The sequence below is a fragment of the Erythrolamprus reginae genome, chromosome 4 (assembly GCF_031021105.1).
Source record: "Erythrolamprus reginae isolate rEryReg1 chromosome 4, rEryReg1.hap1, whole genome shotgun sequence".
NCBI lineage: Eukaryota > Metazoa > Chordata > Lepidosauria > Squamata > Dipsadidae > Erythrolamprus > Erythrolamprus reginae.
Genome location: NC_091953.1, coordinates 62,127,267 through 62,140,596, shown reverse-complemented (window position 1 = coordinate 62,140,596; position 13,330 = coordinate 62,127,267).

Here is a 13,330-nt window from a genome sequence, read left to right as displayed (position 1 = left end):
GAACTGTTTTTCCAAATGTCTGCTTTGGGCCATTTTTCACACTCTGGGGCTTCAGGGAAGCTTCCCAGAAGCCTCCAGAGGGTGAAATGGTCTTCCCCAAGGTTGAAAATCAGCTGGCCAGTGTGTGTATGTGCACTGGAACTAACATATGGCAATGCCTCACATGGCCTCTAATATGGCTTAGGTTCTGCTGTGAGCCGTCCCAAGTCTTCGGAGACAGGCGGCATACAAATCTAATAAATGAATGAATGAATGAATGAATGAATGAATGAATGAATAAATAAATAAATAAATAAATAAATAAAGTTCACTATCACTGATCTAGCATCTTCTCTCTTCAGATTCCCTGACCAGTCACTCCAAACTTCTCTCTCCAACCCCACGTCTGTCTATAGTACATACTTATAACCAATGTTACATGAATTCATTTGTAGATTTGTGTGTTTTTGATGAGTATTGTAGGTTCTGTGGAGCGCCAGTCTTTCCTGAGAGCCATTGCTTTGCCTATGTGGAATATTAGTATTTTGGAAACCAAGCAACTATTTTGTTTGAAAAATGTAATAATGCATCAGTATGTCTTTTCATCCTTTGGAGAAAATACAAGTATATTATAACAATGGAGAATAAGCCTTTTTTCTGTGTAGTATATTAATTGCTTTTTTATATCATATGCTCATAATACATAAAAATGTAGTGGCTTTCTTTCATCTTCATACCCTATGCTTTTCATCATATTTTGAAGTGTAAATTATTCACTGGGGTATGGATGAGTTCAGTTTTATAGTTTGATTTTATGAAGGAAATGTCCTTATATGGACATTTATTAATATTAAGTCACACAGGAGATGTTTTTATTTCTGTGTAGGTATTCTAATATGTTACATCCATTAACAGTATTTCCTGTTTCCTAATTCCCTGACTTAGGGGAATTGGTCCTTTGTTATTCTTACCTCTGGCTTTAATTGTAACAGTTCTTCCAGGCAGATAATGGAAAGAATCTGTTCAGAGAGATGCATGTAAACAGAGCACTACAGCATTTGCCTAGACATTATGCATAGGGATTGCGTCGGATGCGGAATAAACACATGGATTCAAGAGCTGGATATTACGGGTCTCTTTATTTGAATAATTATTAAGGACCTGCAGAGGCCACTAAACGGGGCAGAATTTCCTCTCAGTAACCTTTCTGGGCAACTATGGGCATAGCTCCTTGCTGAGCAAGGGTAGGCTATCCCTACCCTCACCTTCCTCTCCTCCACATGCCCTGGGGTGTGTGGTGGCTCAACCCCAGGTCCCCATCTGGGGACTGGCATAGGTGAGTCCCAAGGGTACCCCCACTCCATCACTCAGGCTGGGAGGGCTTGGAGCTTCTGGTGAGGGGCAGCCCATCACCTTCCAAAAGATGCCCTAAAGGAGAACACGCAGTTGCTGCTGACACCCATTTCTGCCCCTTTCTGCCACCCCACTGATCAGAGGGATATGAGCCAATTGATTTACCTATACATGGCTAATCACCACAATAGGGATGTATTGTGGTGATTAGCCATGTATAGGTAAATCAATTGTCCTGTCCTGCCCCCACCTTCCAGTGTGGAGTGTACGAAAAAACGGACACAACATAATTGTGTTGAGACTGAAAATAATTCCTACTCAGCCCCTGAGGTGACCAGTAGTCACACTAAAAGTGAGAGGTGGGTGGGCGGGTGCTTGCCAAGGAGGCCGAGTGGGTGGCGTGTCGGCCCTTTTATATGGAAGAGAGCTGTACACGCCCCTTGCCTCCACCACCCATGTGCTGGAAGTGCAAAGGATGCTGGGCAATCTAACGCATTCCCGCCAAATCACTCTCCACCTTCCAGCTACATCCACCGGGGCCATATCTTCTGGCCTCGACACAAAAGTCGGCCCACCGATGAATCGTCCGGCCTTACAATTCTGCTCTTTTCCATAGAGAATTCCCTTATTGGAGGATCTTCATAGTGCTAATTTCAATTTCATAGCTTAAAATCTCCAATCACTCTCCTTCAAGAGTGATAAGGAAAAGCTGGGTGGGTATACATGGATGCTTTGAATGAAGGGTCAGTCTGTCAAGGGACTTATGACTATGCAGATCCTATAGGTCATGGGTGGGTTCTAACTTACCTCGCTGCCGGTTTGCTTCCTACTGTACCGCGTAGCTGTGCTTCGTGGGTGCGTATACATATGCAATGCAAAAAAGCTGAATTTTTTTTTTAAAGCTGAAAACAAGATGGAGGCGCATACACATTGCCAGAAACACAGCTTTTGCACATGCACAGAAGGAAAAATATCCCCCCAAATATATCCCCCCCAAAAGACATTTTTTTAAAAAAAAATGGTGGCATCTATGGAATGGCCCTAACTGATTTGATTCTGTGATGCCATTGTGCCATCACCAGTGGGTTGTTACTGATTCAGGTGAACCTTTCTGAGCTGGGAGGAACCCACCTCTGCTATAGGTCACAGACACAAAGGAGAGGCTTCAAGGACCACTGAGATACTTACCCCCATTCAGTTTGCACTTCTCCTCCACATCTGCACCGGGCTTTCTATTATGGAGGAGGTAAGCAAGATTAACAGCAGTCAATAATACAAGTGAGAACCATCTTTTATCAGCACTGCAAGAGAATGGCAGCCTTAGTAGTGAGTGGCTGTGGTACTATCCACAGGAAGTGTGTTGCGTAGGCAAAATGCCTCCCCTGTATACAAATAAAACCAGTGGAAAATATGGCCACACAAACCCCTTTGCTGACAGAAAGAGTAAATAGTGAACATGCTGCAATGCACTAACTTTAAACACACACAGCAACACACAGGTAGGAAAACCTGACTCTCTTCTACAGTTTCAAATTTCTTTCTGTACAGCATACTTGTGGTTCTGAATAGAGTGCTAGTCTGGGTTTTTTAAAAAAGAGTTTAAAATCTATATTTCAAAAACAGGTTTAGCACTTGAAATATTATCTGGGAATGACCTTGGAAAAGTAGAGGGAGACCTGCAGACAGAACAACCAACATGTAGATGTCTCAGCCCACCAAATGGATGGTGTGGGAAGCATTTAGAATGGACCTTCCCTAGTTTCCTGGAAAGCAAAAGGAAAGGAAGGGAGAAATAGCTTCAGTTTTGCAAGATTCTGTTGATCTAATTTACAATAAGGCCAGAGCTGGCACTCCTGGTTGACTGGACAGTGCAAAACCCAGTAAAGTAATCCAGTAATGCTTCACATATTATATTGGCAATTGGCCCTATGAAAGTTAGTATCAGGTCTCTCCTGTAGTGACCCATGGAAGACATTCTGGGAGGACTATGCCTGCTGCAGCCTCAAGTGGTCAAGAAGAGTGCCAAATCTCATCCACTGATCACATCATCAGCCACAATATCAATGATCACTCATGCCCTCATCACCTCGAGGTTCGACTACTGTAACGCTCTCTACATGGGGCTACCTTTGAAAAGTGTTCAGAAACTTCAGATCGTGCAGAATGCAGCTGCGAGAGCAGTCATGGGCTTCCCCAGGTATGCCCATGTTACAGCAACACTCCGCAGTCTGCATTGGTTGCCGATCAATTTCCGGTCACAATTCAAAGTATTGGTTATGACCTATAAAGCCCTTCATGGCATCGGACCAGAATATCTCCGAGACCGCCTTCTGCTGCACAAATCCCAGTGACCGATTAGGTCCCACAGAGTGGGCCTTCTCCGGGTCCTGTCAACTAAACAATGTCTGTTGGCCGGCCCCAGGGGAAGAGCCTTCTCTGTGGTGGCCCCGACTCTCTGGAATCAGCTCCCCCCAGAGATTAGAACTGCCCCTTGCCTTTCGTAAACTCCTCAAAACCCACCTTTGTCGTCAGGCATGGGGGAACTGAGATATTTTCCCCGGGCCTATATAATTTATGTATGGTATGTTTGTATGTATGTCTGCTTAATAATGGGTTTTTGAAAATATTTTAAATTTTGAATTGTAAATTATTAGATTTGTCATGAACTGTTTTATTGTGTTGTGAGCCGCCCCGAGTCTACAGAGAGAGGCGGCATACAAATCTAATAAATAAATAAATAATAAATAAATATCCCGTAATTTGTATATACTACTTTATGTAATTTCATAGAATGATGTTGAATCACCACCTTCTTCATGTTTTGGTTCTGCTGTTTCCAGTACCTTAATAAAGTATATTTCAGTAGAATTGTGTGCTGGTCTCAGGTTAATCAAACTTGTGGAGAAGTTTGAGAATTTCTGTTAATACATGTAATTGTGCCAGAAGTGATATGGTTAGAATAGGGAGGTAGGTAAGAGGAAAACAACCTACGCGTCAATGGAAGCGTGCTGGCCTCTCACATACAGTGTGTCATATGAGTTTTAATGGCCTGGTCTGGCTCCTGTTCTGCTGGTGTGAGCCTACTTATGGAGTGAGTAAAAGGAGAAAAAGCAGCTCAGTTCTGGCTTTGAAGGGCAAATGCATTGTCATGAGTCCTGATGAGGGATTGGCTGCTAACTAGGGACAGTATAATGAGATGTTGAGACAGCAGTCCCTTTAGTCCAGTGTGGTATATAGAGGTTGGAGACTAGAGCCCATGCTGGTCTAAACTAAAATGGAAACAAGGAAAGGAGAGAAAAATCTGAACAAAAACAGAATGAATGAAATGGGTGCAGAGAAATCTGGAGAGAGAAGTTGAATGTGTGAAGCAGTTGTCAGTTTCTGTTGTGAAGGAAGAAGAAAGGTTCATGAAAGAAGGAAAGACTCAGACAAGAGCACCTCCCAAGAATGAAAAATAAGGATCAGGTTTTATTATACAGTATTATCTATCTATCTATCTATCTATCTATCTATCTATCTATCTATCTATCTATCTATCATCTATCTATCTACCTACCTACCTACCTACCTACCTACTTACTTACTTATTTTTGTCAATGATATATAGGGTTACAATAAAAGTATAAACATTTATGCATGAGATGGTTTTGAGTACATAGGAGCATTAGGACAGGGATGGTAGGCATGTTGGTGTGCTTATGCATGCACTTTACAGACCTCTTAGGACTGGGGTGAGGTCAACTGTAGACAATCTAAGGTTAAAGTTTTTGTGATTTTGGGAAGAAACCAAAGTCAGGTAGTGTATTCCAGTAACTGGCTACTCTGTTGCTGAAGTCGTATTTTCTGAAATCAAGTTTGGAGTGGTTTATCTTAAGTTTGTATCTATTGTGTGCTTGTGTATTGTTGCAGTTGAAGCTGAAGCAGTCATTGATGGGTAGGACATTGTAGCAGATAATTTCATGTGCTACACTTAGGTCAGGCCTAAGGCAGTGTAGTTCTAAATGGTCTAATCCCAACATTTCAAATCTGGTGGCATAAGGTATTCTTTTGCAAAGAGAGGAGTTGAGGACTCTTCTTGTGAAATATCTCTGAACATTCTCAATTGTATTAATGTCCAATATGTAGTGTGGGTTCCAGACATATGAGTTATATTCAAGAATTGGTCTAGTAAATGTTTTGTTTGCCCTAGTTAAAAGTACAATATTACCAGAAGCTATGTAAGATTAGGTTAACAACTCTTAATGCTTTTTTGGCAATGTAGTTACAGTGGGCTCTGGCACTTAGTTCATTAGAGATGAGTACTCCAAGGTCCTTAACAGAGTGAGGGTTGTCTACAAGGTTTTGTCCATCCAGCTTGTATTTTGTTATTCTGATTTTTTGTGTGTGTATTTTGTTATTCTGATTTTTTGTGTGTGTGCTGAGTCTTCGGAGAGGGGCGGCATACAAATCTAAGTAATAAATAAATAAATAAATGTATAAGACAAAGCACTTATTGGCTGAGATTTGAAGTTGCCACTTATTTGAACATTCTGACAAGGTCTTTTTGAAGAGTAGCAGCATTGGCAGTAGTGTTGAATAATTTTACATCACCAGAGAAGAGAATGCAGAGGTTGGCTGCAAATAGTGGCTTGATTCAAGGCCAAAGGGGGGAAGAAGAAGGTTTGCTGATAGTGGAGAAGCTGTGGTCTCTGGAAAAGGACTGGGCAGAAGATCCTGAGAGGGATTCTTCCCCTGATGGAGAATCAGTAGATATTCGATTGAGAAGATCCAGGAGAAAGTCAGGGCTTGCCAAGCACACAGCAGTAAATCATATTCTGTTCCTTTCTTTTCACTTTTTTTGTCCCCAGAAATCGGGGAGGTGGACAGAGAAGAAAGGGGAAGAAGCAGAACTAGAGGGAGACTAGTTATTTTAAATATTAGATTTGTCATATGCTGTTTTATTATTGTTGTTAGCCGCCCCGAGTCTACGGAGAGGGGTGGCAAACAAATCTAATAAATAAGCAAGCAAGGAAGCAAGGAAGCAAGCAAGCAAGCAAGCAAGCAAGCAAGCAAGCAAGCAAGCAAACAAACAAACAAACAAACAAATAAATAAATAGACTAAGAAGAAAGTCAAACTGGGACTGTGTTATAAATACTGTTGAAAATAACAGCACTGTATATAGTAAAAGCCATAAAAAGCCTTCATTGTTTTTGTATGTGAGTGTCTGTGTGTGATTGTGTGTGTGAACACTACCTTTGCAAAACACAATGTTCTACTAATTCACAAAGAACTTATCACTGTGACAACCAGTATAAAAGTGGTGAGATGGTTTGACCATGAAGACTGAATGAATAATGATGGAATTATGAAACAAATACAAAAATGAAAGGGTTGAATGGGAAAGACTGTTGAATGATGTAAATTCCTCTCAGAAAGAACGGCTGAAAAGGTTTACAAAGAATTAAGAAAAATCACCAACCTTACTTCTAAAGGAGCTCCGATTCGGGTGTTAAAAGATCTGTCAGTGTCAACTCTACATGCAAGAAGTCAAATGCGCCCGATAACGGAGGCCCTGTTCAAGGCAAATATGCGTTTCAGTTGGCAGTATCCCGCCATTATTGTCGTGTTTCAGGAAGGCAGGATGTATCGAGCAAAAACATTCCAAGAGGGAAAAGAAATGCTGGCGAAACTCGGCTTGAATCCAGATTTACAGCAACAGCCAGGAAGAGAAACAGAGGTGCTGGAAGAAGGGGGAGCAGGAGGAGGAGGAGGAAGTACAGATTTTATGGAACTTTTACAATCAACACTCCTTGGCAAGCAAGCTCTTTTGGGGAAGGAAAAAGATGCACCGGATCCCAAGATGGAAGCAAGAGTCACCAGGCAAAAAAAGAAATGAAATGTTTGTAAAAATCTCAGTTTTAACTGTTTAAAAGGTTTTATATATTAAGGGGAAAAAGTTGAGGTCTGTTCCAATTTAATATTCGCTTTAACTTTAATCAAATTAAGGGAGACTTGGGGAGGGGAGGGTGGGGTTTTATTTCCAACTTTAAAAGGGTGTTTGGGGGGGCATTAGTTTCGGTAGAACGATGCCCCTTAAGGTGCCTAGCCAAAACAGCGGATGTTTTTTCCGCTCTTCTCTCCTTGTGAGAGATTCTTGGGGGGAGGCACCTGGGTGGGGGGAATCTTTAATAAAAATGAAAAAATTAATAGAACTCTGGGTTGCAAGAGGGAAAAAGGTTAAATGGAAATATTATGGGTGATCGAACAATTATGTTATTGAATATAAATGGTTTAGCATCGCCAGTGAAAAGATATAGACTACTGAAATTAGCGAAAGAAAACTATGTGGATTTCTTATTTCTTACTGAAACTCATAAGGGAAGGAAAAAAACGGATAAATTGATTGAGAGTAAAGAATGGAAATATATTTTTGAGAGTAGAGGAAAAACAAACTGTAAAGGAGTGGCCATATTAATAAATCAAAGAAATGTTTTTCAGGTGATACAAACAAAAGGGGATAAAGAAGGAAGATTATTATTTGTAAAAGGAAAAATGAATCAAAAGATGATAACGTTAGCGGTAATATATGCTCCAAATGTAAATGCTAAACAATTTATTATGAATGCAAAACGTAAACTGGATTTATTTTCAGAGGGGATGGTGATATTCGCTGGGGATTTTAATGTAGAAATAACAGCTAATAACAAAGAAAAGAAGCAATTAAATTTGAATAAGTTGAATATGATAGATTTACACGCTGATAACTCAAATAGGGGGACATATTATTCAGCAAGACACAATAAGTTTAGCTGTATTGATTATATATTCATGAACAAAACAGGAAATATCCAAGTTAAAAAGGCAGAAATCAAAAGTAATTGGATATCTGATCATGCAGCTATAACGGCAGTTATAAAGATTGACCCTACTGGTAGAGAAAGAATTTGGAGATATAACACAATTGTCTCAGCAAGTGAAGAAAATAAGGAAAAAATTCAGAAAGATATTCAGGAATTTTATGAAATAAATCAAAATGATGGAATGAGACAATCAGTTATCTGGGACACGAAGAAGGCAGTTATTAGGGGCAATCTAATTAGTATGGAGTCTTATATTAGAAAAAGTTGGGGGATGGAAAGGGAAAAAAGAATAAGGGAAATAGAATCAATAAGAGAAAATTTGAGAATAACCAGAAATAAAGAATGGAATGACTTGTTAAGACTTAAACAAAGACAATTAAAGGACATAGAGGAAGAAAATTGGAATAATATGACAATAGCAATGAAACAGAGAATTGAAATATGGGGGAAGAAATCAGCATTACAAATGGCGAAATACCTTAAAAAAAGAAAAGAAAAATTAATAATAAATGGTTTGAAGGATAAGGATGGGGTAATGAAATATGGTAACAGAGAAGTAGAAAATGTAATAAGAGAATTTTATGCAAAATTATATGAAAAAGAACATGTTATGTTACAAGAAATAGAGGTTAAAGAAAGGCTGAATGAGGAAGAAAGACAAAGGTTAAATGCAAATATAACAAGGGATGAAATAATTACAGTGGTAAAAGGGCTAAAACCCGGTAAAGCACCAGGCCCCGATGGATTTACAGGTGAATATTATAAAACGTATATAGAAATTCTATTACCGCATTTGGAGAAACTGTATAATAATATCCTCATAACACTAGATGTTCCACAAACGTGGAAGGTGTCTGAAATTGTAACAATTCCTAAACCAGGTCGAGACTTAAAAGAACCAGGTTCCTACCGCCCAATTAGTCTGCTAAATCAAGATTATAAAATTTTCATGAAAATTTTAGCAAATAGGCTGGAAAATATATTGCCAAGGATAATTGGGAAAGACCAGTATGGTTTTATAAAAGGAAGAAGAATATATGAACCAATTAGAAATATAGTGAATGTGCTCCACCATGCCACCAAAATTAAAAGGAAAATGGGATTATTAAAGTTAGATGTTTACAAAGCCTTTGATAAAATAAACCATGAGTATTTGTTCCAATTATGCAATAGTTTGAATATGGGGAAAGGATTTTGTCAAATAATAAAAGAAATATACAAGGACAACATAGCCTATGTTAGAGTGAATGGAAATAGAACAGAGAAAATAGAAATAAATAATGGGACTAAGCAGGGATGCCCCCTATCCCCGATGCTTTTTGCAATGGCAATTGAAACATTGGCAAACAAAATTAGAAAAGATACACAATGGAAGGGATATCAAATAGGAAGTACGGAATTAAAATTAAATTTATTTGCAGATGATGCTATAATAGTCACAGAAACACCAATAGATATGATTAAAAGAATAATTATAATACTTCAGGAGTTTAAAAACCAATCAGGGTTAAGAGTGAATATGGAAAAATCAGAAATCATTTGTTTAAATACAGGGCCTAAAGAACAAATTGAAATACGGAAGGTATCGGGTTTAAAACTGGGTAGCAAGAAAATGAAATATTTAGGAGTATGGTTATTAAAGAACCCGGGACAAATGGTGGAATTTAATTATAATTTAATATGGAAAAAAATTCAGAAACAAATTAAGAACTGGGAAAATAAAAAATTGAGAAGATTGGCTAAAGTAAGAGCTTTAAAAATGATGATTATCCCAAAAATGCTATATATTTTACAAGTAATGCATGGAACCTTCCCAATAAGAAAGATAAGAGAATGGGACACTAAATTGAACGTGTGGATAGAAGGTAACAAAAGACCAAGAATTAAAAAAAATGGCTGATAGCAACGGAGGATGAGGGTGGTTGGGGAAATCCAAACTTGGAGTATTATAGGGACGCATATCATATTGATAGGCTAATGGAATTACAATTATTAGAGGAAAAACCATGGGTAGAATTAGAGAAAGAAATTAATGATATTAAGAATCAGGAATTAATATTTAGGAAATGGAATAAGGTAGAAATAAACAGACTATTAGATCCTACTAAAGCGATAATAGAGAGTTGGATGAAATGGCAAGATAAATTGAAAATGACAAACTCTAAATTAGCAACGCTGCATGTGATAAATATAAAGAAAGAAAGTAACCTCACAAAGATAATATGGGAATTAAGGAGGAAAGGGTTACAGAGAATAGAACAGTTATATGAAAGGGACGGAAGAATCAATAAAAATGAAATAGAGAGGTGCCTGGGACAACAAAACTGGTTACAAATTAATGCGATAAGTACATATTTAAGTAAAAGGGAAAACAAAGAAATATTTATGAGACAAGAAACAAACTTAGAAAAGATACTAAGGGATAAGTGCAAGAATATAAAAGCACAAACAGGTAATATATATAGAGAATTATTACAAGTGGAAGAACAAGTAGTAAAAGGATTGACGAGATATTGGCAGGATGAATTAGAAATTGATGAATGGGATATGGAGGGTATAATTGAAAATATTAAAAAAATTAAAAATACAAGAATAAGAGAGATGAGAAGAAAAATATTACATAAATGGTATTATACACCAGTACAATTAGCACGTTTTCAAATAACGAAGAAAGGAAATTGTTGGCATGGGTGCAAGGAAAAAGGAGTATTTATGCATATGTTTTGGGAATGTAATAAAGTTCAAAAATTTTGGAAACAAATACAAGTGGAAGTGAACAAAATTACGAATGGTAATTGGAAAATAACTAAGGAAGCAGCATTATTGATAAAAAATAGTGAGGTAAAAGAATATGAAGAAATCAAAATTGCAGCGATAGAAAGTGCCCAAGCAACTATAGTGCTTGGGTGGAAAAATGACAATAAATGGACGATAAAAAATTGGTGCAAATATATGGTGGATCATATTCACTATGAAATTATGGAAATTAGACTACATAATTATAATGAAGGGAAATTAGCAGCAACAATGAGGCGGTGGGAGAAGGTTAAAAATTATATATTAACAGCATCAGTAAGCGATGCAAATGTAAGAAATAAAATTCAATCACTCTATAAAGAATGAACAATGTAACCCAGAGACAAAGCATATGAAGGATATAAAATTGATTCCTCCCTGGTGAAGGGTTTTTTTTCTGTATGGTGATGGTACACTTATGTTTTCTGTTTTGTTTTTTTGTTAAATTTTTAAAAAATCAATAAAAAATTATATTTAAAAAAAAAAAAGAATGATGTTGGCGAGAAGCAATTGTATAACTGCTATACAAATATAATGGAAGCAAGGACACACTCTGGTGGGAAAGAAATTCCCTGAGGATAGGCTCCAGCACAAATCTGAAAGCCCAGAAGACTAAATTCCTAGTCCTGATGAACAATCCAAATTGAATCCTGAAGCAAGAATGGTTTGCATGTATAGAGAAGTACAGAGAGGTACGTTATGTTTAACGAAATTATTTGGTATAAACCGAATTTAGTTATTATTCTTTTTTTCTTCTGACCTCATGCCTATTATTATTGTTCTTATTACTAGTCACTGTTTCTTTTCTGTGCCCTACATAACATAGTTTATATCAAAATGCATATTGTATGGAATGGTGGCAAGGTCTTTACACAAATCCAAACTTTAAAAAATAAGTCCTAGATTCAAGAAAAGGAAAGGAAAGAGCTTTTAACTTATTTATTGGTGATGACAAACATGAGTCAGCTGGGACTAGCTAATACAAAAAGGTTTAAATATAAAATAGCCTGGTATCTGTTGAAAATATTATTTCATTTCTTTTATAAAGTTCTGTCATTGTTTTCCTTAATTCCTTTGTTAAGAAAGAAATCATTTTGGTTTGTATTGTATAATCCTTACAATTAACACAGCATTATTAGATACCCAGTTTAGCTATTATTTATTAACTTGACACTGATGTTAAATATTAACATAGCATTTTGAAATATACAGTTTCCACCCACATGATTAAACACCTGTTCTTGTATTAAGAAATAAAGAGCAAACATTTTAGTTGGTGACATGAAAGAAAATTATCTTGCTATTATGCCTTTGTCATTTTACTGTGTTGTAAAAGAAACCACTACAATATTCTGTCTAAAGACAAGTAAGTGCAAAGGGAGGCTTAATGGAACATGTTTTATGGGGTAATAAATATATTGACGTCTAAGTTAATATCCTCCTTTTGGCAGTTCCAACGCAATAAAAAAAAATCCAGATCTTTCTCTGATTATGATTATGAATTCAGTCCCAGGAAGTATTCGTCCCCTGTTGTTAGGGGACAAGTGGCAGTTTGTTTCTTTGAAGATTTCAAACTTTTAAAATTGATATCTGAGTCCAGAGTGATGGGTTGAGGCAGTAATTTTCATTTTAGCCTCAAAGGACACCACACATGTAGTCATTTTGCTGTACAGTATAAAAATGTACAAATACTATACTTATTACTGGGGAAGGGTTTATTTTCTCGTGTTGATGTTTGTTTTACATCTGAAAGGGTGTAAAACAAACATCAACACGAGAAAATCAACCCTGAAGGGGACCAGGCTATTCTAAATCTTTGGAGGGGCCTGGCTAATTTTATATTTCTCTTCGATGGCAGAACAGCACCACCACCTTTAGAGGCAGATTTTCGCTAGCACTGACAAAATCACATCAATCAATTGCAAAAGACAGATTTATTTGTAACAGCTTAATTCTGTGACAATATTATATATTTATATATATATTTAAAGATCAAAGGCAACATGAGAAAATATTATTTTACTGAAAGAGTAGTAGATCCTTGGAACAAACTTCCAGCAGACGTGGTTGGTAAATCCACAGTAACTGAATTTAAACATGCCTGGGATAAACATATATCCATTGTAAGATAAAATACAGGAAATAGTATAAGGGCAGACTAGATGGACCATGAGGTCTTTTTCTGCCGTCAGTCTTCTATGTTTCTATGTTTCCAATCCCATATACGGATTAGTAGAGTTAGAAGTGACCTTGTGGATCATCTAGTCCAACCTCTTGCCCAAGCAGGAGACCCTACACCATTTCAGACAAATGGCAGTCCAGTCTCTTCTTGAAAGCCTCTAATTTATTTATTTATTTATTT